We start from the raw sequence: 27,253 nt of genomic DNA on the forward strand, positions 1-27,253 counted from the left end.
CCATACAATGCTTTTCATATGTGTAAGTGTAAAGGTCAGTGTTTGTGTTATCACCAAGCCAGTTGATATATAGCGTGTTTCCATGTACCCGGAAAGTACCTCGTGTCCTTCTGAAGTCAGTAGCTTCCACCCCCAGAAAACCATTGATCTGATTTCTAGTACTATGATTTTGCATGTTCTAGATTTTTATATAAATTTAAACATAGTATAGCACTTAAAAAATAATTCTTGCTTCTTTACTTGGCTTGTGTCTGTGAGATTATCCATGTTGTTGCTCTAATTGGTCTGGTCCTTTTATTGCTGAGTGGTATTACATTGTGTGAATATCCCAGAATATACTAACCCATGGCCCTGTTTGAAGACACTCATTTTCTTTCCAGTTTTTGAGTAAGATAAACAAGGCTACTGTGAATATCTGTGGAGAAGTCTTTGCCTGAAAGTGTGTTTCCTTATAAGTAAATATCTGTGAGTGACCTTGCTAGGTAGGTAATATGGACCATGTCTAACTTTATAATTAAAAAAACTGTTACCCTGATTTACTTTCTTCCCTCCCACCAACAATATATAGAGCTTTCAGTCGGTCACATCTCCAACACTCCAACACTTGTCAGTATCACCAGACTCCTTAATTCCAGCCCTTTTGGAGGGTACAAAGCTATATCTCATTGTGCTTTTAAGTTAAACTTCCCTGAAGACTAATGATTTGAACACCCTTTTCTGTGTTTACTTGCAGCTTTTCTAGCTGTGTTTATGTGGGTGTTCAAGTCCTTTGCTCTACTTTTATGAAGTTGTTTGTTCTTTTACTACTGAGCTCTTGTATCTCCTGTGTACAAGCCTTTGTTAAATACAGATGTTGAGGAGATTTCCTCCCAGTCTGTAGCTTGCTTACATCTTCCTGATGGCATATTTGGAAAAAAAGAAGGTTTTAGTCATGGTGGATCTCTGACAATATGGACTCTTCCCACCCATGCACATGGTAAATGCCTTTATTTGTTTAGAGCTTTAATGTACCCCATCAGTGTTTAATATTTATTAGTTTTGTGGTTTCAGGTAGCAGTATGGGGTGCATTCTGGTGGGGGAGGTGTGAGGGAAGGTTCAGAGTAACATAGACTTTGCCAGATGTGATGGAGATATCAAAATTAACGTGTGAGGATAAAAGCCTGAGCGCTTCAACTGTTAGCTGATAGTGCAGTTTGTGGCAGGAGTGTAACAATCGATCCTTAAAATACTTGTGAGGGCACGTGAGCCCTTCCTCATTGTGCCTTGTAGCTCAGAGTAACGGAAGCCAACTGGTAAGCATTTAGCAGTTGGCAAAACTCTGACACTGCTGAGTGTTTTCTGGGAGATATTCCTCAACAAGAAGGTGGCAGCAATATGCACATGCCAGGAATAGTTGCTGAGCATGTGAGGCTGGGGAAAAACGTGAAGTGCTTGGATAAGCAAAGCCAGAGAGAGAAATACCTTTTCCCCTTTGGGTTTAATCCAGTTAAGAAAAAGCCCGTTCCCATCGTTTCCATATCATAAGGGCTTGATCCAAGGCAGAAGGATGTGCATAGCTTAAGCTGGTTAATGTGGCTCGTATTCCTGGGAATGACACAGGAGAGACTCCACGTGGCCGTGTGACAGCTCCAACTGGGACAGCACAGTGCTGCTCCTGGCGTCTGAAAGGTTTTCACCGACTGATTCCGCAGAGCAACCGATGCCTCTGAGAACCCCTCTCTAAGTTGTGTTCCCACCCACAGAAGTAGGCTTCTGGGTAGACTTGCACCCTCTTTTTATTCCTTTCTTTATTCCATTGTTTGTTTTTCTGTCTGGCACTCTCGCTATCCATGAGCCATCAGAGCAAGTACTCAATGCCATAAATGAAAGGCACTTTACTTTGTGTAAATGCTCATTATGAATGAGAAAACATGATTTAAAGATAAATTTGATTATGCTGTAGTTTAAAATCCTTCCAGTTGTTTAAAATAAAAAGCTTTAAATGATAGCAGAAGCTGAAGCTACGGTAAGACTGAGACCAAGTTAAATTATGAAATGTGCCTGGCATGTTATAAAGAGGAGTACAATTCTTGTTTGGATTGGTTACATAGACCTAAGTCAAGCCTGAAAGTTAAAAAAAAAAAGGAGGGGGAGTGGGAAGGAATCCTAAAGTAGTTAATAGATAAGTTTTCAGTGAAGTGTTTCTTAAAAGATATGCATGTGAACAAAGTGTGTATATCCAGGTTTAGTTGAATTGCTTTTGGATTATTTCTAATATATTACAGACAGCTTCTTTCAATTTTCTCTCGGCTACTCATACACTATCTTCAGTGTAAGAGTTGTTAGCACCAGGTACCGCAGAAAGGAAGATAAATTTACTGGGTGTTAAGGAGAAAGTGGGAAAACATAGTGAACAGCAATCGTCTCTACCCCTATTCATACATCCTGACCCTGGCTTGGAAGTTTCTCCGGAACAGAGTTTTTTCTTCAGATGTTTGTGACAACATTCCGAAGACCCTTCTTGGTTTCTTCTGGGCCTCCCTAGTTTGTCGGGTTCTCATGGGAGCTGTTAGGGTTGAGCTTGCTCCCAGATCATCTTCTCAAAAGTGAGATGCTCCTGGAAGACACTGCACGGCTTGAAACCCCACACCTGCCCTGTCAGAGTAGTGTTTCCTGGCAGCTTATCCTCCTAAAGACTGGTAGCGAGGACATGAGCTCATGTCAGGGCCTTGGTTTATAAGGCTCAGAGAGATTGGTTCCCGAGTTTACAAATGACCAGGCCTTGCCTTCCTTGTCTCAGGACGTCTTTGACTCATTATTTATTGTAAACCTCACTCAGTTTCTAAATCCTAAACGTAGCAATATTATTGCTTATTTTCTTCCAAAGGACCAAAAAAGACACAGCCGTGAAACATCTCTCCATTATAAAAATTCCCATACCTGGTAGGATACTAGCTTTATTTTTATCCCAACCTCCCAACTTCAGAATTGTAAGAGAAATTCTCTATATCAGGAAAAAGCATATAAATGAGAAAAAGCTTGATTTAGAAAAAGGCTGATATCTGAGCAGTTTTAAGCATACTAATTCTGGGTTCGGATTACAAAATGTAATTATTCAAAGGGATCTTGGAAAACTAAGTCCCAGATGGCACAATTCTCCCAAGATCATCCATTAAATACTCGTGTTGGAGGAGTGAGGCTATTGCTTAGAATTCATGCTAAGGTTTATTGAGATGATATGTGCCAAGTGCTTGACTCAATGTCTGGCACACATGTGCATTATAAACATTAATTATGTTATTATAGTTTATTAAATCACAGTGTTACCCCAAAAAGTTAGTATATGTCAGTAATATCTTGAGCCTATTTGTGTACTTACTTCCTAATAGAGGTGGTAAGTTTGGGTTTCTTTCCTTAAAATCTCCAAGTTTTTATCCACTAGGGTTAGTGATACATTTCCTAGAAATAAGTCAGGCTCTTAACTCACTGTAGGTAACAGCTGTTATAAACAACTTCCAAATCTCAGTGGTTCTACCCAGTGCCATTTTGTTTCTCACTGTCCGGACAGTCCAGTGCAGGTCTGCAGTGGGTTTTCCTCCACATAGTTATTTAGGCACTGGGATGCTTTTGGCTAGTGGCCTCACCATCCTCCAGAGCCTTAGAGTCCTGCTCTGGGCCCTGTACACGTGACTGACCACAGAAGGTTATGTGCAAGATTTCAAAGGTGTGTGGCTGTGAGGTGGTGCCCATGGCCTCTGCTCATATTCCACTGAAGAGATAAATTAAAGATCAAATTTACTCCAAAGGTTACAGCTCAGAAATTTCCAAGCTCATTAATTAAAAGTATTACTGAAATAATCCATATAAAATATTCATTTTTGCCATTTAGGAAATTCATGCTTATGGGTACTATATTTGCATGCTATACACGGTTCAATTTTTACTTAATTAAAAACTTGGAAAATTAAAAGAATTATGCAATACACTTTCCAAAAACCCATCATGTTGCAAAGTTCAAGCATAGGATTGTCATTTGGGGGGTGCAAACACATAGGCAGGGCCAGAAGGAAAGGACAAGGGGTCTGATGGCCACACAGCCAAGGTTCAGAGTGCAGTGCACGGCCTCACACGGGAGCCTCGTGTCCCCTGAGGCTCACACTGGCACAGAAGCACCTGCGTGTGCCACCAGATGAAGAAACTGGATGGCAGTTTTCCAGATACTAGAATTTCTGTTTCATCTGGTCTAAATAATTAGCTAACTCAGGAAAGTTTTTCCCTGAGTGTTTCATATTTGCAAGATGAAAATTTTAATTTCACGCCAGTGTTTTTTGAGGCTGCCTCAGAGATTACATAAATCCAATATTTTGCAGAATATTCCTATCTGCCTTTAAATATATTAATTTATTTTTGCTTCCTGAATAAAAATTTCAGTTTGGTGAGCATAATGTCACATTCATCAAAATCTTATTACCTAAATGAATGCTTTAAATGACTGAATGCTTTAAAAATTCTGCCCTTAATTAATTCTCAATATCTTCCTGGAGGAACCTTCCAAAAATGTCAATACTATGCTTCAACTTTTCTACTCCATGGATTTTAGGCACACTTACTGTATAATTTTTAAATTTTCTAAATTTTAATTAAACAAAAATTAGCCTATGAATAGCATGCAAATTTGGTACCCGTAAACATGAATTTCCCAAATGACAATCCTGAATATATATATATGTGAATTATCTCAGTGATTCTTTAAATTAATTGATACTTGGAAACTTCTGAGCAGAAATCTGTAGAAGTAAATTTAAATTTTAATGTATCTTTTTTATTATTTCAAAGAATTTTATTCTGTTGTATATTTATTTATTGGGCTTTTGTGAAAACCAGATATGAACTGACTAATAATACAAACTGATAGTAAGACAAAATGGACTTCTAGTTAAAAATTTAAGTACATTTTTCATGTTAGTATGTACATATTTACACATTAGAAATAGCATTCATATCCAAAGCTAATTAAAATTTCATATTGAAATCATACCAGGAATTCATTTCATATTAAACTTTTGCTTCTTTTTCTTTAAAAAAAATTTTTTTATGTTTATTTATTTTGGGGAGCGAGAGAGACAGTGTGAGCAGGGGAGGGGCAGAGAGAGAGGGAGACACAGAAAACGAAGCAGGCTCCAGGCTCTGAGCTGTCAGCACAGAGCCTGACATGGGGCTCAAACCCATGGATCTTGAGATCATGACCTGAGACGAAGTCAGATACTCAACCGACTGAACTACCCAGGTGCTCCAAGCTTTTGCTTATTTTTCTAACCTCCTGTTTATCCTTCCATTTATGTTGCCCCAAGTCTACCATACAGTTTGGGAATGTGCTTTACACATATGCTCCCTTAAAATTTTCTGAGGATCTTTTGTTATGTGATTTCTGTGGTTTTATGTATTCCTATAGGGATTGGAAGAGGAAATACTTATAACAGTTAGGGATTATGAAAACACCTCCTGCTTCTTTTAGTCTTCTTAAAGTCCAAATCTGTAGGCTCATCAAAGTTAAGGAGACATTCACCACTTTACGCAAATCTTATTTACGTTAACTTGAATTTTTAAGTAAAGGCAGAGAATTTCATGAAGGAGGTGGCCTACTTGACATGTGGCCATGGGGTCAGCTAAGGTGAGTTCCAGAGCACCTTACATCAAGTTCCCCATAATTTACATGACACATATTCCGTGCCGGCTCCCAAATCCTGGGGGAGGGATTGAGTGGGCCCATTTACGTTTGGAGTTGGGGTTGATCCAACCTACATGTGAGGGGAGGGTTTTAGGGAACAGATAAATGGCTTGGAGGGAAACAAGGAGGATAGGGGTGCATAGAGGAACAGAGATAGTTGCAGTGGCATTCTGGGTCATGGGTTCTACCTCGGTGCAGAGGTCTATCCCATTCATCAGCGTGGGTTCTTGTGGCAACCAGCACCCTTATGATGAATGTACTCTCTGCTTAGGCTCATCCAAGAAGGACACCTGTTATCTGCAGCAAGAAAGTATCTTACATAAATCAAAAAAATATCTTATATAGTCTAGTACCTTTCTCATTTTCAAAATCAGTAGAATAACTTATTGGAATAGGAACTGCTTGATGACAACATCCAGTATTTTATTTTTGAAGAGAGCCTTGGAATCTACCAAAGCTTTCACTAGATTGTCTCCTCTATCCCCATAAAGTGTGGAGCAAAAGCCTCAGCTCCAGGTAGATCTGCTAAAATATTGCTTCTGCAGGAAGATCTGTGAGTTTGTTTTATCCATTTGTCTTTGATAGGGGATGTGGCCTTCTCTGCAGCCCATTGGAGTCTAAGTCCTATTTTGCTGACTACAATAGAAAGAAATACATCCAGACATAAAGAATATGTTCTAAGTAAATTTGCAAACGAATATATTTTGTAATATACTGCTCAGTGTCTATTGTAGTTGTAAATCAAGAGAGGTCTGGCCTCACCCTTTGTGACATAGCTATATGGAATGAATTTATGTTTTTAAGCTTTGCCCTTTTTACAGCACAGGAAATTCTTAGATCTCCCTGCAGGATATACTGTTTCCCCAGAATATCAGTAGTAAGAAATGCGTTTTTATGGCCTGTGATGGAGATTGGAATTCACAATTATAGAAAGGGAGGGATTTATTCAGGTAGCCCACTTTCCACTTAAAACTCAGTTGTGTAAAGTCACATTCCTTAAACCTGCACAAGTTATATGCACTCCCATGAATAAAATAAAGCAAAGATGCTGGGTTTTGTGTTAGTTCCCATCCCTCTAAGCCTAGAGAAAAGGATGCAATCAGAATCATTGACAGACAGGAAAGGTTGTATTAATGGTGGTTTTATCAAGAACTATGTCTTAGAAAAATACTATTTCTAATTTTCATCATAGTAAAATATTCAGTCTAACAACTGATTTTATCTTTAAATACCTAGAGTTATTAGGGGAATTTAAAATCAAATGTTTTAATCTGGGAGGGAATTATTAGCCATATACTTCGTTGGGTTTTTGCTGGCGATAATGGTTCACATGTGTGCAATCTCCCAATATGGAAGTCACTGCCTAATGGTGCAGCAGTGAGCAAACACTTTCTCAAAGCTCCAAACTCCACACTGATTGCCCTCAAATGGATAGGCTCCTACATTAGCAATCTGTTCTCTTATTTGTTTTCAGGCTTGTAAGGAAATAGAGAGTATAAGTTATTTATTTAAGGTTCTGAGTAACTAAGCTATTGATTTTCTTATTCTTTCCTTGCTGGGTTTGGTTAGACTTGCATTACAGCCCAGCCATTGCCCAAACCCATTTAGTGAGGCAGGCTGTGCCTTTACACGGTCCTTCTTATGTGTATTTCCCTGTGATTCCCTTAGTTTTCTCAGATTCTTACATTCCAAAAGAGAGGATTTACAAACTTATTTCAAAGCATTTAATATTTTTCTTCTGATTATTATTTCAGTGGTGTAATTTATTTGCTGGGCTTCTAGAGATCTTATGAAAAGTTGTCATTTTAAAATCCCATAAAAATGTTCACACTTGAAGCCAAACTGAATTAAATACAGCTCATTCTTAAGAAACGGACCCAACAGCTCCCCTACAAAACGGCCTTGGGATGAGGAGCATCGGGTGGCTCAGTCTGTTGAGCGTCTGACTTCTGGCTGATGTCCTGATCTCACGGTTCTTGAGTTTGAGCCCCTTGTCAGGCTCTGTGCTTACAGTTCAGAGTCTGGAGCCTGCTTCGGATTCTGTGTCTCCCTCTCTCTCTCTAACCCTCCCCTTGCACTCTGTCTCTCTCTCCTCTCTCAAAAATAAATAAACGTTAAAAAAATTAAAAAAGACTGGTCTTGGGATGAAACTAAAGTTTCAAAATCAAATGAATTTTGGCATTCTCAGCTGTTGCTTCTGTGAAAAACTGCTGACAGTTTGAGACACTGAACGTTTACCACTTTGAATGATGAGAAATGGTGTGGATACTAGCACTTCTTCTATCAGTGTCATTCCCCGAAGATTAGATGTTTATACCTTCCGATTGCTTCTCTCAATGTTCGCCATCTATTGCTTTCAGCCATAAGCAGCAGCACAAAGACCAAGGTCATAATGGATATAGATATGTACCCTTTTTAGCAAATCTTGCTCCGTTGAAGCTATCAAGGAAGGGTTGGAAAGGTAATGATTTAGGCTTTTAGAATATGGGCTTTATAATAGTCTCTATTTGTGTGACTGAATATAAATAAACATTGAATTGGATTGTGATATTTTCAAAACAAGACTGCTGAAATAAGCCAAGTTATTCAAGGAACAAATTACACTTGACTCTTTAGTCAATCATAACAAATGTCAAATTGCAACGAACTCACACAAAATCTGTTATTAATTCCCATGTGAATATATTTTATAGCAAAGTGACCTTTTTAAAAATTTAATGCATATCTATTTAAAATAATTACACATGATTAAATGCTCTGCTGTCAGAACTAGATTGTTAATGTATTAGAGCTGAATTAGATATCAATCAAATTTGGCAATTGTTATTAACGATTAAGTTTTAAAACTAAACATAAGTCACCATATACAATAAAATGAAACACAATATCCTCTTAAATCAGACATCAGTGCTAATCAAGGAAAAATTCTATCAAAATCTATTTATATACATTGATATGCCATTGTGATTTCTCATTTGTAATTATATGTCAATTTGCAAAGCATGAACAAAGGATATGAACAATATAAAGAGGAAGAAATAACCAGCATGAGTGAAAATGTAGGTGAATTTTGCTTATAATGATTCTCTTATCTTGTTCTATTTAATAGAATGTAGACTCCTTAATAACACAGACTTTTTCTTGTTTAACACTGAATCCATACAACCCATAACAACATCTGGCACATGCTGATGTTTGAAGAAGGTTAGATAAGTAAAAGTCCATTTAGAAAACTTACAATTATTCCCCATTTTACAAAGTTATTAAAATAGCCTGCACATTGAATTCCTGAATAACCACCAATATATTCTAAATCTAAATGTTTATATTGTATATAGATTGAGAACTCGTATAAAACATCAAAAATCTTTAATAGTTAAAATAGTAACTTATAACTAATGATAACTAAAAATAATTTAAAACATTAAATATATTATTTATGAATTTTGATTCAATTCTTGGGTTAAGGAAGAAAAGTAAAAATTGGACTCTAAACTGGTAAATCATGATCAATGTAATTCATTTCTATTTCTGAATCAAAATCCTATATACAAGGCAGTTTAATGACCATCTTATTCTAATGTGAATTAATCATCAGCAAATTGGCATATTTTAGGTTTGTTATTTAGTTTCTAAATCACCAGCACTAGCATAGCTCAATTAATTTTAATTGAGGTTTCAATTAAATCTTCCTGAATCCAGAAATTATCACTCTATCAGATTGATAACTAAAGTGTCTACAAACATGTTTCTTTAATGTTCACTTTTAGTGACCAGGAGCTAGTGAATGGACTTAGGTCCGACATACTCCTTCATTAGTTCAAAATTTATTGAATAATATTCTATGTTTGGTCCTGAATGAGTTTATAGAAATGTATATAAAATAATGAGTGGCGCTGGGTCTTAAAATTTGGAATTGGTTAAAAACTCTTAAATTGGCTTCCCATATAGAACCTAAGATGTGTTTGATATTTGTGGAGCACTGTAGTCATATCCCTGGTCACCACCTGGTAACAATTCTCTGGTCACGGCCAGAGCTGTCACATCAAGAGGATTGGTGAGGTATAGAGTATGTTAAGATCAAATGGAAGAAAAAGACCTGAGGACCTTGGATTTTGGCTTGTCCAAAGGCAATGAGAATCCAGATGATCACTCATCCTCAGCATTTACTGTACATGGACACTGATACCTATTCATACCTATTTCTCTTCGTCAGTCAGTGTTCTGTGGGATCATTGAAGTGGCAAGATCCGTCTTCCCTGATGGGTCATTACAAACTTGTATATCCCTGTGTCCATGTTCATTAGTCCTGTTTGGAACTAGAATTGCCCCATTATTCCTTGTGTGCAGAGATGGGGCTTATTTGTTAGAATAATGTGCACAGATTCACAAAAGCATGACTGCCAGATAGCGGACTTGTAACAGAGGGGCAAGTGTGTCTATGCATAGCAGAGGGACTCCAGTGAAGTTGCCTTGCAATTTTCCTCAAGCTTAGAGGATTATTTCTGACAATGGCAAGCACATACACTGCTTTGTGGGCCTGATGGGAGCATGAACATGTGCTCACATTCAAAGCTATCTGGTTTCCTGGCTTTAGAAGTAGGGATGGGCCAAGAAAGAGCAAGCCAGTGTGTGCAAGTTAGGGAGGACATTCTGGATTTCCATTCCAACCGCCCTGGGAAGAATATCTATTCTTTATACTTCTGTTTTTACATATTTAGAATCAATTCATTGGTTCATATTTTTTTATTAGTGGACACTTCTTGGCAATTAAGGTGACAGTGATTGGAGCGAGATTTTACATTTCTTTCCAAGGCAACTTGTATGTATTATCTCTTTTAAGTCTTTTAAGTCTTTTAGAGAAGGCATTACTTTAAAATTTAATGGATGGGCAAACCGAGCCTTAGAGAGGTGACAGACTCTTGAGGTCAGGAGGGGGCAGAAGAATCTGGAAGTCATTAGTAGTTACAAGCACTGCTGAGGAGTGATGCCACCTGGCTTGACCCTGGATTCTGAGCACTGAGTTCCTGTGTCCTTGGGCATGGTTCATGACTTCTTGATACATCATGTTCTTCACCTATTAAATGGGAATAACGAAAGAACTTTCCTTAAAGGTTGTGGTAAAGGTACAACGGGGCAGACATATCATGCATATAACACAAGGAAGGTTATCTGTAAAGTGATGAAGTTAGAAATCAAAGCCATGTGTATGTTTCAGGATATCGTTCTGTTTCCTATTGGGGTTTGAGGCCTTAGATCAACCTGATACACTTATGAGAGTCCAATGAGCTTTCATAGCTGGTCATAAGTACATTATATTGTGAGCAAGCAAAATATACCAGAATTTAAATTTACAAGGCAAATACATTTTCATTACAAAAAAAAGTACAGAAGTGTACAAATAAATCCGTTTTCCTGTGGTATTTACCAAATGGTTAGTTTTATAGTAAGACAAGGTTTAGACATTGGTAGCACATCTATTGTCTTGTGAAATACTGCCCATATTAGGCAACCCATCTCATAGATAAAAGGGGAAAATATTTACAAAACTTTATGTAATTATGATTTTATCTTTGGTTTTATATAATATATAAGACCTTTGGTTTTAGGGTCAGATGGATGTGAGTTTTTACTTTTAGATTTTAGTAATCTTGACCTTGGGCAAGTTGCTTCATCTTCCTTTTTTTTTTAAGTTTTTATTTAAATTCCAGTTAACATACAGTGTAATATTGTTTCCAGGTGTACAATATAGTGGTTCATCACTTCCATACATCACACCGTGCTCATCACAAGTGCTCTCCTCACCCCCATCACCTGTTTCCCCCGTCCACCACCCACCTACTTTCTGGTAGTGTGTTCTTTACAGTTAAGAATATGTTTCTTGGTTTGTCTCTCTCTCTCCTATCTTTTCTCAGTTTTGTTTTTTGAATTCCACATATGAATTAAATCATATGGTATTTGTCATTTTCTGACTGACTTATTTCGCTTAACATTATACTCTTTACCTTCATCCACATCCTTGCAAATGACAGGATTTCACTGTTTCCTCACTGGGAAGTGAACACACACACACACCCATCCTCAGTGCTGTGGTGAGCACACAGTCAAGGTGGGTGCTAACTGGTGATACACGGAGCGGGAGCTGGCCAGCAGTTTCCCCAGCCCGAGTGTCTCTGAAACATCACTGGAACACATCACAGATGTGGCGGACAACATGGGTGTCCACGTGTCAGTTCACACTTGACTTCTAATGTGGAAATTGGTCTTTCTACCATGGAATAAAACTCCAAAGCCCTGGGGTTCTGCAAAAAAATTAAGGATTTTGTTGTCACAGTTTCCTAACCTTTCTCTACTGAATAGTGTGTGTGTGTGTGTGTGTGTGTGTGTGTGTGTGTGTAAGAGGGAGAGAGGGACATTGAGAGACAAAGTGCATGTGAGTGAGACACCTTACATGACAATTCAGGATCCAAGTACAATCTGTGCTGCCTCTGGACAGGCTCCACAATAAACATAAACATAAGCCATATTTAAGTATAGTGAACTCTTACCGTGTGCCACCCCTGCACCGACTGCCTGCCATGTATTGTTTAATTTGATGCTCACAACACCCAGTGGATTAGGTAGTGTGATTATCCCCATTTTGTAATATGAAAATTGAAGATTGGAGATTTAATGAGACTATTAAAGTAATGCTGCCAGGAAGTGGAAAAGGCTAAATTTAAACTTGGTTATTCTGCTCCAAATATCATGTTCTTAATTATTATGATGTGTGGTGATGCGATTTCCTGAGAGTTACTACGTCAACTGCAGCCCCTTCCTAAGATAGTCTCTAGTTCAGACTATTGTGAACCCAACTAGAGTACAGGAATTCCAAGAAAGTGAGAACTGTTTAGTAAAATATATTTTAATGGATTAGTTTTTAGTTCACACATTTCTGTATGCTTTTGTGGAATATTATTGCGTTTTCTTTTATTACATTCTTATTTCAAGATAATTGTAGATTCCCATGTAGTTATAAGAAATGGTACAGAGGTGCCTTGTGCCCTTTCCTCAGTTTCCCCAGTGAAAACATCTTACAAATTGCAGTTTATATCACGATCAAGGTACTGACACTGATACAATCCACTGATGTTATGCCAGTTTTTTTCCTTTTTACTTGCATACCAAGTGTGTGTGTATTTAGTTCTATCACATGCAGTCTTATTACATGTGTACTTTAACGGACCCACCACTAGAGTTAAGGTGCAGAACACTTCCATAACCACACATATCCCTGTACTGCTCTTATAAACCCACATCCCACAGCTACCTTACCCCACCATCCCTGACTCCTGCCAACAACTAACCTGTTTCTAAAATAGTGTAAGAAAATTATATAAATGGAATCCTACAGTATGTAAATTTTGGAGATTCGATGTTTTTTACTTAACATAATTCATTTGAGATTTGTATATAGAAAAGCAATAGATTTTTGTGTGATTATTTCCTGCAAACTTATTTTTTTTCAATTTTTTTAACGTTTATTTATTTTTGAGACAGAGAGAGAGCATGAATGGGGGAGGGTCAGAGACAGAGGGAGACACAGAATCCGAAACAGGCTCCAGGCTCTGAGCTGTCAGCACAGAGCCCGACGTGGGGCTCAAACCCACAAACTGCGAGATCATGACCTGAGCTGAAGTCAGATGCTTAACCGACTGAGCCACCCAGGCACCCCTCCTGCAAACTTCTTGAACTCACTTATTAGTCTAAGATTTTTTTGTTAGATTCCTTGGGATTTTCTGCATAGACAACCATGTTGTCTTCAAGAAGGAAAGTTTTATTTTTTGCTTTCCAATAAGTACATCTTTTATTTCTTTTTCTTGCTTTATTGAAGTTTCTAGAACTCCCAGAACTATGTTGAAAAGAGTGGTATTATATACAGTTATTACTATGTCATTACCAAAAACTACTAGTAAACAAAAGCCAAGTTATTAGCTCATCTTGAATTGCACATTATTTTGTTCCATGAGTGATAGCCTAGCTCATGAGAAACATTGAGGAAAAGTTAGCCATTGTCATATTAAATATTTTTTCTTATTGATCTATATTTAAAAAAAACACTCTTTGATAATTTTAAAATATCTATTTTGTGAATTCAAATTGTTATTTCAGGTTTTTTTGGGGGGGAGAGGATATTACCCTGTTTATTTTGTCCTTTGATTTCAACGCAAGGTGGATTGTTTCTTTGTGTGTGTGTGTGTGTGTGTGTGTGTGTGTGTGTTTTCCCAACGTTTATTTATTTTTGGGACAGAGAGAGACAGAGCATGAACAGGGGAGGGGCAGAGAGAGAGGGAGACACAGAATCAGAAACAGGCTCCAGGCTCTGAGCCATCAGCCCAGAGCCCGATGCGGGGCTCGAACTCACGGACTGTGAGATCGTGACCTGGCGCCACCCAGGCGCCCCTCTTTGTGTGTTTTAATATTCTGTATTATTAGGGGCACCTCAGTGGCTAAGTTGGTTAAGCGTCCAACTTTGGCTCAGGTCTTGATCTCACAGTTTGTGGGTTTGAGCTCATGTCAGGCTCTGTGCTGACAGCTCAGAGCCTGGAGCCTGCTTCAGATTCTGCCTTCCTCTCTCTTTGCCCCTCCCCTGCTCACACCCTGTCTCTCTCTCTTTCTCAAAAGTAAATGAACATTAAAAAAAATAAATCTAATATTCTGTATTACAAAGTCATTTTAAGAACAAAAGTTCTACTTTTTTAATTAATTTTTTTAGTAATCTCTACATTGAATATGGAACTCAAACTCACGACCCCAAGATTAAGAGTAGCATCCTCTTCTGACTGAGCCTTCCAGGCACTCCCCCAAAATTCTCCTTTAAAGAATGTAAATATGGCAAGTTTTGGGGAAGTGTTCTTCAGAAATGGTTTTGAATTTGCTTTTGTCATATGCCTTAGGCACATTACTTAATTTTCCTCAATTTCTAAAATTACTTACTGGCTTGGCCTCTCTGTGTCACTCATGTGTAGTAGATTCTGACTCCAAGCCAGTGGAGGCATACCTGTAATTTCTCACAGAAAAATGTGTTGTTTTTTTTCTTCCATATTTGGGACAGACATAATCTATCTTAGTTTGGGTTCCCCAGAGGAAAGACCCCAAAGTAAGGATTCAAATGCAGGTAGTTCATTTGGGAAGTTATCCCAGGAAACATCTATAGGGGAATGGCTAACATGAGACAAAAAAAGGAAGCAAACCAACGAAGTTCAGTGGCAGTTGTAAATGCTATTATGTTTTCACGTTTAGTTCCTGCATGCTCATGTTTAGTGTATAGAATCAGGTTACGGCAGTGCACCTGAAGCACATCCTGCTGAGGATAATGTAGAGCCTACACCAGAGTTATCCCAGTCAAGGCGGAAGAATGGTGAGATGTTTATATGGCCACTTACTGCCCATCATTGGTTGGGGGCACTTCTGAGGGACAGTGTCTCCAACATGTTGAGCTTGCTGTCTTTATGCATGAAGCCCCACATCCACACCCACCCCTCAGAAAAGTAGATTTTACAAGTCTCAGGCATTTGCTGTCTGAATTCTGGAGACATGGTCGGGGCACTGAAACCATCTATCAAACTTTGTCATTTCTCTGGGTCAGTGGGCAGAATGATTGAGGGTTTCTTGCATTGGATTTGTAGCCTCCAGGGTCCAGATGTCTACAGAGTGCTGAGTTCCAATCCCTAACCTGGTATGGGCCTGAGGCCTGCTGCCCTGTCCTGTGCGGGTATTAAGCCCCACACTTCTAGCCCCTGCCTGCTGCAGTAATTCCCCAGGGCTGCTGCACCATCGGCAGATGTGCCTACTGTCCCGGTTTTTGCTTCCTTCTTGCTTTTGGCACCTGGCAATTTCTTTTTGTGTTTTTCTGACAAGTTTATTATTTCGCTGGGCTTTGAAGACAACTCACTCTTTTGAATAGCTGCAGAGTGTCCCGTGGGATGGAAGCACATTTACTGACACCATTTACTTAGCAGTGGGCATTTATATTTTTACGTCTAGGGTTTTGTCTTTCACTACAAACATGGTTGCCATAAACTTCCCTTTACATGTATTTGTTGTACTAGTGCCTTGTATAATGGGATGATGCCCCAGAAATGGTATAACATTCCAGAAGTTTTAATCAACTGATTCTTTACCTCATTCTAAAAGGGCTATGACAATTTATATTTCCACCAGCAATGCCTCCTGGTGGAAAGATTTATCAGTCTTATATCAGTCAGAAATTAAAATCTTTTTCTCAGAGAATTAATATTTTAATTCTCTAGCTCCTCATCAAAGAATATGATTTTGCCATTCATTTAAACAGAAAATAAATTGTATAATAATAATAAAACTGAAGCATGAGGACTGAACAATAAATCTGCAAACTTTGTGTCTGGCAAACCAGGAAAGTTGAGATTAAATGCACATTCACTTGTACCTGGACCAGAGAAAAAGAAATAATAAATCTTCACTTCCAACTAAAACTAACTTCATCCAAGGAAAGTTATTACTTCTCAGCTCCCTGGCTAATGATGGGTCATTCAGGTGCTGGGTACGAATCCTCAGGGAGCCATAACCTGAGGTCACAGCTGCCTGGAGACATCAGTATGGAAATTAGGACATGCTCATGAAATCAGATGAAAAAAACTGCTTCTTTGGAATTTGAAAAATGCTGCCTCTTAAAATGGATAGTGTCAAAATCATTGGGGATGGTTGAGTTCACAGGGTTCTAGGCACTGTTGACTGGATGGGCTTCTCTAAAACCAGCCTGGTTTATCTTTATAAAAATGAGCTTTGATTTCTGACCCATTCCAACTGATAAAGCTCTCCCAAGCTCTGTGTGGCCATGACTGCTGCCTTTACAATGTTTCTAGTGAACTGAGAAACTTTTAGAAGAGAAAGCCCAACTCTGAAGACCCTACAATTTCATTCCATTAAAATATAATTCCCAGAAAATGTATTTCTACATATAAAAATAAAGACACTCTGACTGAATGAAGTTTAACCACAAATCACTGTTTAAATATTTTACATTCAGAATTTGTAATTTTAAAAGCAATAGGTGCGCTTAAATTGATTTTGATATTATTCGTAGATAAAAGATAGACTAGGGGCACCTGGGTGGCTCAGTCGGTCGAGCGTCCGACTTCGGCTCAGGTCATGATCTCGCGGTCTGTGAGTTCGAGCCCCGTGTCGGGCTCTGTGCTGACAGCTCAGAGCCTGGAGCCTGCTTCAGATTCTGTGTCTCCCTCTCTCTCTGCCCGTCCCCCGCTCATGCTCTGTCTCTCTCTCTCTCTGTCAAAAATAACTAAACATTAAAGAAAAAATTTTTAAAGATAGGCTAAAATATCAATAATATAACAACTATAAAGGAAATATTTAAAACCATCAGAGAGAATAAGTTTCAAACATAAGAACATTATTTCATATAACTTATATCCTAATAAAAAACATTCTAAAGCAATTTTAAATCTTTTCCTACATAATACTTGATAAGCCTCTTTCTAGGTTTTGTAAATGCATGAAAGTTTAAGGAAAAGTTTTTCTTTTAAAAATATAAAGTTCATTTTATTAGTTGAAAATAACTTTTCCTTAATCCTAATGAATCATGTAAGCAGTTTATTTACTTATTTATATTTTCTTTATTTGTTTATTAGTTGTATGTTCATAAATTGTTAGAAGTGAGTTTCGGCTTCTGGAACAATACTTCATGTATGTCCAGATAGAGTTGTTAATAATTCAGTCCACCATTTTTTTGACTCAGGAGGAGAAATGGAAGTTTGATCACAGGATCGATCTGAAGCCTTGCAATGGTCTAACTTCTCTTGCAAAGGTCATATCGATTCATCTGATTTTTTGTTTGTTTGTTTTTGGTCAGGGAGGAGGTGAATTCCAATTATTTGTAGTTTGTAGAGGTTACCTCTACAGCATTGTCTTAAGCCACTTGCCTCGGTTCAGGCAAATTCAGCCTTCCCTAGGGAGATGTCTTGTTCACTACATCAGCAAACAAGCTCTCTATCTACTAATTTACAGCAATTACGTTGTTTATTTCTCAGCATATATCATATAACGGATTATGTCTATAACTTTTCATGTAAACTCCCTGAGGTAAGTGAGTCTGTATTAAATATTGTTGTACTCACCCATTCTCAAACTACTGTAATTCGCATGAGTTTTTCCACATTTTGGGGGATAAAATGCCCTACTTCCTCCAAACTTCTGGGACAGGCAAAATGAAGCAAATAATCATATGTAAATGTAAGCTTGAAAGAGAGATAAGGGCTCTGAATGCATGTTAAGGATGCCTCAGGAATGAATGGGAGAGACCTTGACCTAACTTCAGAGTAAGGGGTCTAAGAAGGTTTGCGGGAGGAAACAGTGCTGGAGCCAAGATCCAGGGATGAATGGAAATGACTGGAGAGAGGCTGCAGGAGGGCCAGAGTGGGCACAGGGGGAGGGAAGAACTTGAAGGCGGGGAACAAGCAGCGGTGCCTGGAGAGGGAGGCTCTCTGTGGAGCCCAGAGCCAGGGGCCATTTGGTGTGAGGCAGGGTCTGCGCGGGTGGAGGCTGAGGCCAGGCCAGGCAGGCCACTGGCTGTCTGCTCTACGGCTAGTGCCAGCACAGTCACGTCTATTTTGTTTTCACGTCACCCGTCTGATGTGGGTGGGAAGGGTGCCTACCATTGGCAGATGGTATCTGAGGTCTGAGGCAACACAACACTCTGAGTTCTGGTCCCGGCACACAGTGAGCATTAAGCTTACACGGGATCTGTTCCTTCTTTCCGAGACCTAATAGCAGATTCTGTATCTTGAACTGTGTAAAGTTGGCGTAGATTTAAGCCAGCAGAGGATTTCAAATCCCAGTCTTTTTGTCTGGTCTTCCAGCTCAATGCTAAACCCCGAAAGGGGGAAATTGTACTATGTTGCCCGTATTCATATATTCAAGACAAAATACTTCACAAAATCAGTTTTTTAGAACTCAATTTTAATTGTGATGCTATTTTTAATACAACCATTAATGCTGTTTCATTTAAGTATCAGGAGCTTTGTTTTTATATTCTTAACCTCAGTATCATTCTCTTTATACTGATTTATACAAATGTGTCAGTGACATTGCCTTCAATGTATACTACAAATTTATAGGAATGCAAAATGTATGTAAGAACTAATAGAAATATCTTTAGGTAGTGTTTAAAAGGAGTCAATGAAACCACTTTGTGTTAAAATCTGATACTCTCTTTTCACCGATTGAAAAAAAAAAACTTCCTCAAAACTACCTCCCTGAATAACTTTCATGTTAGATTGTCATTACCAGCTTAACATAGGGATGATCTTTACGTGGCTTGTTTAGGAGGATTCCTCCCTCCGTTGATAACAAATAGTGATTCCCTATAACATTGCTCAAAAGTTATGTATATTCAGGGGCGCCTGGGTGGCTCAGTAGGCTGAGCTTCTGACATCAGCTCAGGTCATGATCTCACAGTTCGTGAGTTCAAGCCCCGCGTTGGCTTCTGTGCTGACAACTCAGAGCCTGGAGCCTGCTTCAGATTCTGTGTCTCCCTCTCTCTCTGCCCCTCCCTTGCTCATGCTCGGTCTCTCTGTCTCTCAAAAATAAGTAAACATTAAAATTTTTTTTGAAGTTATGTGTACTCATACAACACAAGTAGAAATTTTCTCACACTGAACTTATATTCTCTTTAAAAAATGACTGCTTGGTGACTGTGGAGCTTTACTATATTATTTACCATGTTATTAAAGTTTCAACCATGCATTTCTCTACGTTTAAAATGAATTAATTTAAATTCTTTTAAAACACATTTTGTAAATGCTGTGTGAAAAAAGAACCTCTTTTTCCTTCATAATGATTTTAATATCACACCATTTTTTCCTTTCTTGGCTGGTGCTTCATAAACTATATTCCCTTTCACTTTTGCCCTGTGCATTTGTTCTCCACTGCTGAATAGCCATTTCCTCTGATTTCCTGTTCTGATATACTATTCCACCACATTCCCTAAATGAAGATGCAAATATTCTATAAATATTGTTCCTGACTTCTTAGAGTATCTGTCATTATCTGTAGTCTAGTTACAAAGGAATCTGTAACAGGCCTAAAGCCCGAAGATACAAAATACAAAAATACTCTACATCATAGAAAGGCAAGTAAGAGAATAAAGAAAAATCTTAACCAGGGGAAGGCAAGAGGGCAGGCCAATGCAGCCCCTGGCATATTTAAAATTCCTCTGTTTCTTCAGCAGGCTGGCAAGGATAGTGTGCTTCAACTGTTTCAGCGTTCGCTGAGGGAATTTGGCTGTGTACGGATGATTAAAACTTAAAGAGTTGAAAAGAAAGTTGCGGTCAAATGTTCTTTCCCAGAGATAAAGAAAAAGTGTTATAGGAAAAAAGAGAAGGAAGAAAGGAAGAGCAGACCAGCAGCAAATGTTGCTGGAAAGACCAGTATGAAGCAGTATTTAGCGAATGACGTCAAGTGTGTCCAGGGTTTCACGGCACTGCATGGAATCTGAAAAGCTTGGGTTCATGCATTTGTCCAATACCGTTTTACTGTGCTATTCTCCAAAGAGAGGGGAGTCCTGGGACATCCTGCGTGATGTTCCCTTATGCCACATGTCACACTGATACGAGACACAACACAGCTATTTTAGGAAGCCATCGTGGGCCTGGGTGGAAATGATGCATATCCTTCTCTATCCCAGATACCAGGACTCTAATGCCATCCACCCAGCACAGTTGCCTGCCTGGACTGAATTCTAATGCAGTTCACAAGTTGTAACACTAAATAAAGGTGGCAGTTTCTTGTCTTCTGACAAAAGCAAAATCTGCAGAAAAGCACTATAAAAGTTCTGGGAAAGGGATAACTTTGTTCTTTCATAGTGTGGTTTAAAAATTGTGTTTATCAGAAAATCCAATACACTTAGAATATACAATACATTTAGTTATACAGCACTGTAAAACCACAGAATAATTCAGAGGAAGATAGCTGTGCCCCATGGTCAGAGATGCTCAGAAAGTAAACTCAGGAGTCATGGAAAAGTACAAAGCAGCAGCAATGACAAGTTTTTAATCTTCCTTGAAAAGTGCTATTGATACTCCTTCATCAGACATTTCTTGGGTGTCTCCTGGGTGCCATGTCCTGTGCTAGTGGTTATGGAGGCCACACAGGGGCAGGCTGGGAGACCATCTCTGAGGAGGCGTTTGGGGACAGTCAGTGTGGCAGGTGGGCCTCTGGAAATGGGGCCGAGACACAGATGTTTGTGGTGGGTATTCAAGGCAGCGCTTTCCAGAGAAACCTGAATGGGAGTAAGGATACTGGAGAGAGAAGCTAGCCAAGTGTTTCCAGGTGAAGTCTCGCTCCGGTCTGCCCCTGTGGCAAGTTCTCCACGGTCAAGAGCATTGGACTGTTGTGCCCCTCGCACAGAACAGTCACTGGCGGCCAGACATGGTGGACAGTTGTCATCACCTTGCTGTGCTTCTGGGCAGGCAGAGTCCACCATCCAGGGTGCTCTTTACAGAAGGTAGCAGGAGAAAGCGGTTGGTAGCAACAGGCACAGTAACTGGACAGAGTGACACCAGGGACCTGGGTGTGACGCCAACAGTGTCCCTATTGCCACTGACAAGAGATGGGAAAGCCATCGCTTTAGGTTGAGAAGAGACAAGGGAGAGAGGCATATGCTTGCTCCATCTTCCTGGTGGTGGTGACAGCAAGAATGGGGAGGAATGAAGTCGAATAACACACCTGCCACCATGCTCCTTAAGTGCATGTGCCTGAACACAGTGGCCTGACCACCCCCTAGATGTGCTGGCCTGCAAAGCGGGCGAGCCAGGTGACCTCAGGTCATATTCAGCTCCCGGGTGTCATAATCTCACAGACACAAGCCTCATGTGTTCCATGAGTACCAGTTAGCAAAATATTCAAATTCTCCAATTTCTGAATAGTGTCCTAGAGTCAAAAATGACACTTAAAATTTTAGGGAAATGATAAAGGTTTATCTATAGCTGTTAGTCATCCCAAATTTTCCTAGAATCTTGGTTCAACAGGTTGTCCAATGACTTTGACAGTGTCCAGTGGGAGGTAAATACATAGGAATAAGCTCAGAACCATATACAGAGTGGGGTTGGGTATGACTAAATACGATGGATATTGAATTAGTTTCTCAAGGTGAGGTGACTTCTTTCTTCTGTGACCAGGTAGAAGCTGTGGAATATCTGTCTTGTGCAGACATTTTCTTCACAGAGGAACTTAACATTTTCTGATTCCTCCAAACAGCTTCCCTGTTTGGCTGGTAACTTCCCAAGCAGAGGTGGTTGTACTGGAGTCAGTGGCTGGCTGATGGCTCTTTAATTCAGTCCAGACCATTGTGATCTTTTCAGATCAGCTGCCCATGGGTGGTCCAGTCTGTCCTGGCTGCTCAGACCACATCTTCAGTCCCGTAATAATTCTGCAAGTGGTGCAGAGCCTTTCTGCATAAACCAGCTGGAATGCATCTTGTTTTCAGTAATTCAAGCCTGACTGATAAATGTTGAAATTGAAATCAAGTGATTACTAGATGTAGGGTGAAGAGGTTGGTTAGTTCTGTTAACTCCTAGGCTTGAGAAGCATTTTTTTTTTTTTGTCTTTGTCTGTTATAGATCAGTATATTGGATTTTAGACCTCAGGTAAAAATGTTTTATTAAAAAGTTAACCGACTAAAATATGATTAGAAAAATTTCCCACATTATGCAAGAGGCGAAAATTGTTTACAAAGTTACTTGATTGCTTAGAATGTGTGTTATTTTTATCTGATTGTAAAAATAGCATTTGTATTAAAGAATCTTTGGAAAGTTAGTTGCACTTAAAGTCTGCTTTTGGTGATCCAGCCAGGCCTTATCCTGCCCTTACAAATCTCTCCGTTTTTCACAGACAAACTATAGCCAGCTCGTGTGACACACAATGGACACACACAACCTGTGGCTTTTTTTAACACAAGTGTAAAATTGTCCTTGACTAGCTTCTTTGTCAGTGACTTGATAACTTTAAGTTCTGCTTCTATTTAAATGATTACACTTTTGTTTCTTCATGAAAATCAACTCCTATGCTAGGTTTTCTCCCCAAAACAGTATGCAATATCTCAGGCTTGACAATTAAATCCAGAAAGGGCCATTGTAACATGCTGGTGAATTATTTATTTCCTCTGAGTCACCCGTAATATTGTGTTCTCAGTGATATGATGAAAATAAGTCCAGAGAGAATTCTTTTAATATGCTATAAATTTCATGTTATTTTACAATGGATAATTTGGTTTCCAAATTCAAAGAAAGCTTGAAGCAAAGGCTTTCTCTTTTAAATGAAATAGAGCAATGGGTAAGGGGTAGCATTCTCCAGCTTTCTTGATTAAAGGTTAAAGAATTATTTGCAGGCTTGAAATGTGAATATACTGCATATCCTTAGTGAATGCCACATAGAATTACAATAACAAAATGTGTCCATGGGCTTGGCACGATGCTGGCCAGCAACTTGGTTCCGTTTGAGTAGCATAAGGTCTGTTATCTCTTGGGGCGATCATATGCTCATGCTTGTACTGAGGATCCTCAAAACTGGACTTTCTTCATGGTTCTGAAGGGCTGTCAAAGCCACTCACCCAATTAAGAAACCACAGAATTGTCCCTATTCTCTGATAAATGGGAACAACTTGCCCAAGGCCAAAAGTGCTTACTGGAAATAAACATAGTGCCTGTAGCATTGGATCCTAGCCCATGTCTAAAAGGGCAGCTGATGGGCACCTGGGTGACTCAGTGTGTTGAGTATCCAACTTCAGCTCAGGTCATGATCTCGTGGTTTGTGAATTCGAGCCCCGCATCAGGCTCTATGCTGACAGTTCAGAGCCTGGAAGGCTGCTTCGTATTCCGTCTCCCTCTGTCTCCACCCTTCCCCCCTCATGCTCTGTCTCTCTCTGTCTCTCAAAAATAAACACACAAAAAATTAAAAAAATAAAATAAAAGGGCAGCTGATGTAATGACTGATGTGTATCACACAACTGATTCACTTGCAATGGTTGAAGACAGATCATGAAATTTAATGCACTGAATGGCTTGGTTATTTCATGGTCAAATCCAAAGCAACTAGTAAATCCCATTTTTATCATATTTATTTGTTTGCATATCAATTTAGTGTTCACTAGTAAAGGGCTTAGCAAAAACAGGCTATTTTTTAAAAATTTGAGTCTAGTTGACATATAATGGGATATTAGTTTCAGGTGTACAACATAGTGATTCAACAACTCTGTACGTTATGCTGTGCTCCCCACACTTGTAACTACCATCTGTGACCACACAACCTGATCACAATATCATTGACTGCATTTCCTGTGCTGTGCCTTTCAGCCCCGTGACTTCTTCCTTCCATTACTGGAAGCCTATGTAGGCTTCCACTCCCCTTCACCAGTTTCTCCCATCCCCTACCTACCTCCTGCATGGCCCCCATAAATTTGTTCTCTTATTCTGCTTTTTGTTTATTTATTCATTTGGAAGACAGGCTATTCTTCTCTTTGGCCCCCTTACTAGAATTGATTTGTGTCATGGGGCGCCTGGGTGGCGCAGTCGGTTAAGCGTCCGACTTCAGCCAGGTCACGATCTCGCGGTCTGGGAGTTCGAGCCCCGCGTCGGGCTCTGGGCTGATGGCTCAGAGCCTGGAGCCTGCTTCCGATTCTGTGTCTCCCTCTCTCTCTGCCCCTCCCCCCGTTCATGCTCTGTCTCTCTCTGTCCCAAAAAATAAATAAAAAACGTTGAAAAAAAAAAAATTTAAAAAAAAAAAAAGAATTGATTTGTGTCAACAGTGACTTAGTGCAACAATAAACTTTTAAATATTTCTTTCTTATAGTAATGATGATAATTTAACTAAAATAAATTCAATTTTAACTAGTAGAATATTTTATACACTACCAGGAACATTTGTGTTCTTCTTTCTTTTTCTTTATTTTTTAATGGTATCTCTCTTTATAATTTTTTAAATTATTTTTTAAATTAAAAAAAATTAATGTTTTTGAGAGAGAAAGAGAGAGACAGAGCATGAGCAGGGGAGGGGCAGAGGGGCAGGCTCCAGGCTCTGAGCTGTCAGCACAAAGGCCAATGCGGGGCACGAACCCACAAGCTATGAGATAATGACCTGAGCTGAAATTGTTCAACCGACTGAGCCACCCAGGCACCCCGGTGTTGTTTTTTCTAATTTGCTTTCTTTAATTACTCTGTGAGATAGGGCAAGATCATTGTCCCTATTATAGACTTGAGAACATTGAAATCTGACAACACCTACTAGACATTGTAAATGCCTGTGACAGATAAATTGGAAGGAGAAACCATATAAACATATGAGTTTTCAAAGTCTACATCTCTATCTTCCATTTATTAATGTTTAACTTACTAGGTTTTTCTCTGCTACAGAATTTTAAATTTACTGAGAGAAAAAGAAAAACAATTAAAAAAATGATAATGCCTTTGTATGAAGAGGCAGATTAATGAATAGCTCATATTTCATAGGCATCTCCTAAGCAGTTTGCATACAAGAGTGATTCTCAGAGACATAGCATGGGAAGCATCAGAATTGCATGGGCATCTTTTTCAGTGTGCTCACTCCCTAACATTATGCTCACGTGGATGGTGAACATGCTTCAGTCAACACAAGGTGCTGTATACTGCTTAGCTTAAACAATAAACATGTCTTTCTCACATTCTGCAGGTTGGGAAGTCCAAGATCAAGATGCTGGTGGACTTCAGTGTCTGGTGAGAACCCTGTTCCTCATTGTGGATGGCCACCTCTTGCTGTGTCCTCACATAGCAGAGAGGGGCTCTGGTCTCTTTCCTCTTCTTACAAAGGTAAGAATACCATCATGGGCCCCATTCTCATGACCTACTCTAAATGGAATTACCTCCCAAAGCCTCCACTTCCAAATACCATCACGCTGGGTATTAGGGAATCAACATATGGATTTTGTCAGGAGTGGGGTGTGGAAATGGGGAGTGTGGGGTGGGGGTGGGAGAGAACTTGAGCACTCAGTCCACAGCAGTGTTCCACCCAATGTACCACTGTTGCTGGTGGGACATCATTAGGTCCAGGTGACTGAGAACCAAATAAGTGTTGCAAATCAGGGACATATATCAACCAGTGAATCCTTATGGCTTCACAGCAGAAACACATGGTTCTGCAGACTAGAGAAGTCTGGGAATCACTGGAATACACAATATCATCATTGTCATCATAATCCAACCTGAGATAGCACAATGACCAGAACATTTCAGTGGCAATGCAGCTTAAATATGAAGACCCAAATAAAATAAACAAAATAAAATAACATAAAAATAAAAATAAATTTAAAAATGAATAAATAGGAAGACCCCTCCAGACCTCCTAAAGAAGGATCAGTGGTTTAAAAGGTCTATAGTGACTCAAGAAGACTTCTGGAATTTGATGGCTGTTTCTCAGCATTGAGCCTCTGTGCTCTCTGAAACTTTAGTTCCGATTCATTTTCTGGCTCTCGAGATTTTCAGTCAACTTTGTTACGTGCCATCACACCAGTTCTAGCCTCAGAGCAAAACTCCAGGTCCACTTGATTTGACAGGACCACATTCGGCTTCATTGGAGGTAGGGAGGATGCTTTCAGAGGCATCCTCATTGCAGGGGCTGATACACTCTGTCAGGTCTGGGACCCGGAACTGTGGTTTGCCTCTGGCGGGAAATGCTGCCAGCCAGCCATGCAGGTATAAGAAGGGACACATAAATGACAAGAGGAGGCAGTTCAGCACACTCTTGGACACCAGTGCCTACATCCCTGGTGGAATGGAGACACGTCCATAAATAGAGGACTGCTTTACCGAGGTCTCTCAGCAGATCATTGAGACTTAGCCAATCCTGGAAGAGAACGTATGTGAGTGTGACAGGACCCATGTCCTGAAGCCATCAGGAGAGACAACAGTGGTAATTCATTGAAAAGCCTTGTCCTCGGCTCTGCACTGCAAATCTGCATGGCCTGCCATCTAATGCGCATACTAGACTGTCTCAGATTTAACAACTCCTACACCTGAGTGCACCACTCTCATTCCTCTGATCCTCTGCTGTGCGGGAAGTCAGAAGCTTCTGTCCAGGGGCCAGAGGCATGGGCGAAGTAGCCTTCTTGGATTTTTATGTGAACATCAACAAGCGCATGTTACATTTGCTTGTGTCTCAGAAATTTCTTTTTTCCGACAGGGAACCCAGAGAACGCTGCTCTAAGGATAGCCCTTACCTAGTGCTCACCATGTCCAGTGATTACTGTCATTGGCATTTTGTACATGAAGAATGTAAGACACAGAGAGGTTAAGTAACCTGCTTGAGGTCACACAGCCCTAGATGGAAAGCTGCAGTGACAGCCCTGGTAGGCTGTCTCTAGTCCAGGCTTCTCCCCACTACACTGTACTGCCTCTTAATTCTGCAATGCTGCTAGGCTGTTAATAAGCCTTACCTACTAACCCAAAAGGGTTTGTGGTGAAATGAGAATAGAAAGGTTGACTTCA

The 27,253-nt window shown here is 39.6% G+C and overlaps 1 long non-coding RNA gene across 9 annotated transcripts in view; it reads left to right on the forward strand.

Annotated features, from left to right (window-relative positions):
• LOC109492929 overlaps positions 1-27,253 on the forward strand; it is a 200,747-nt gene that overhangs the window by 81,219 nt on the left and 92,275 nt on the right. For all 9 annotated transcript variants that reach the window (XR_006586807.1, XR_006586808.1, XR_006586809.1 and 6 more), the window contains exon 3: positions 25,443-25,579. This is a non-coding gene — a long non-coding RNA (uncharacterized LOC109492929). The remainder of the gene's footprint in view (positions 1-25,442; positions 25,580-27,253) is intronic.

This window comes from Felis catus, chromosome D2 (assembly GCF_018350175.1).
Source record: "Felis catus isolate Fca126 chromosome D2, F.catus_Fca126_mat1.0, whole genome shotgun sequence".
Classification (NCBI taxonomy): domain Eukaryota; kingdom Metazoa; phylum Chordata; class Mammalia; order Carnivora; family Felidae; genus Felis; species Felis catus.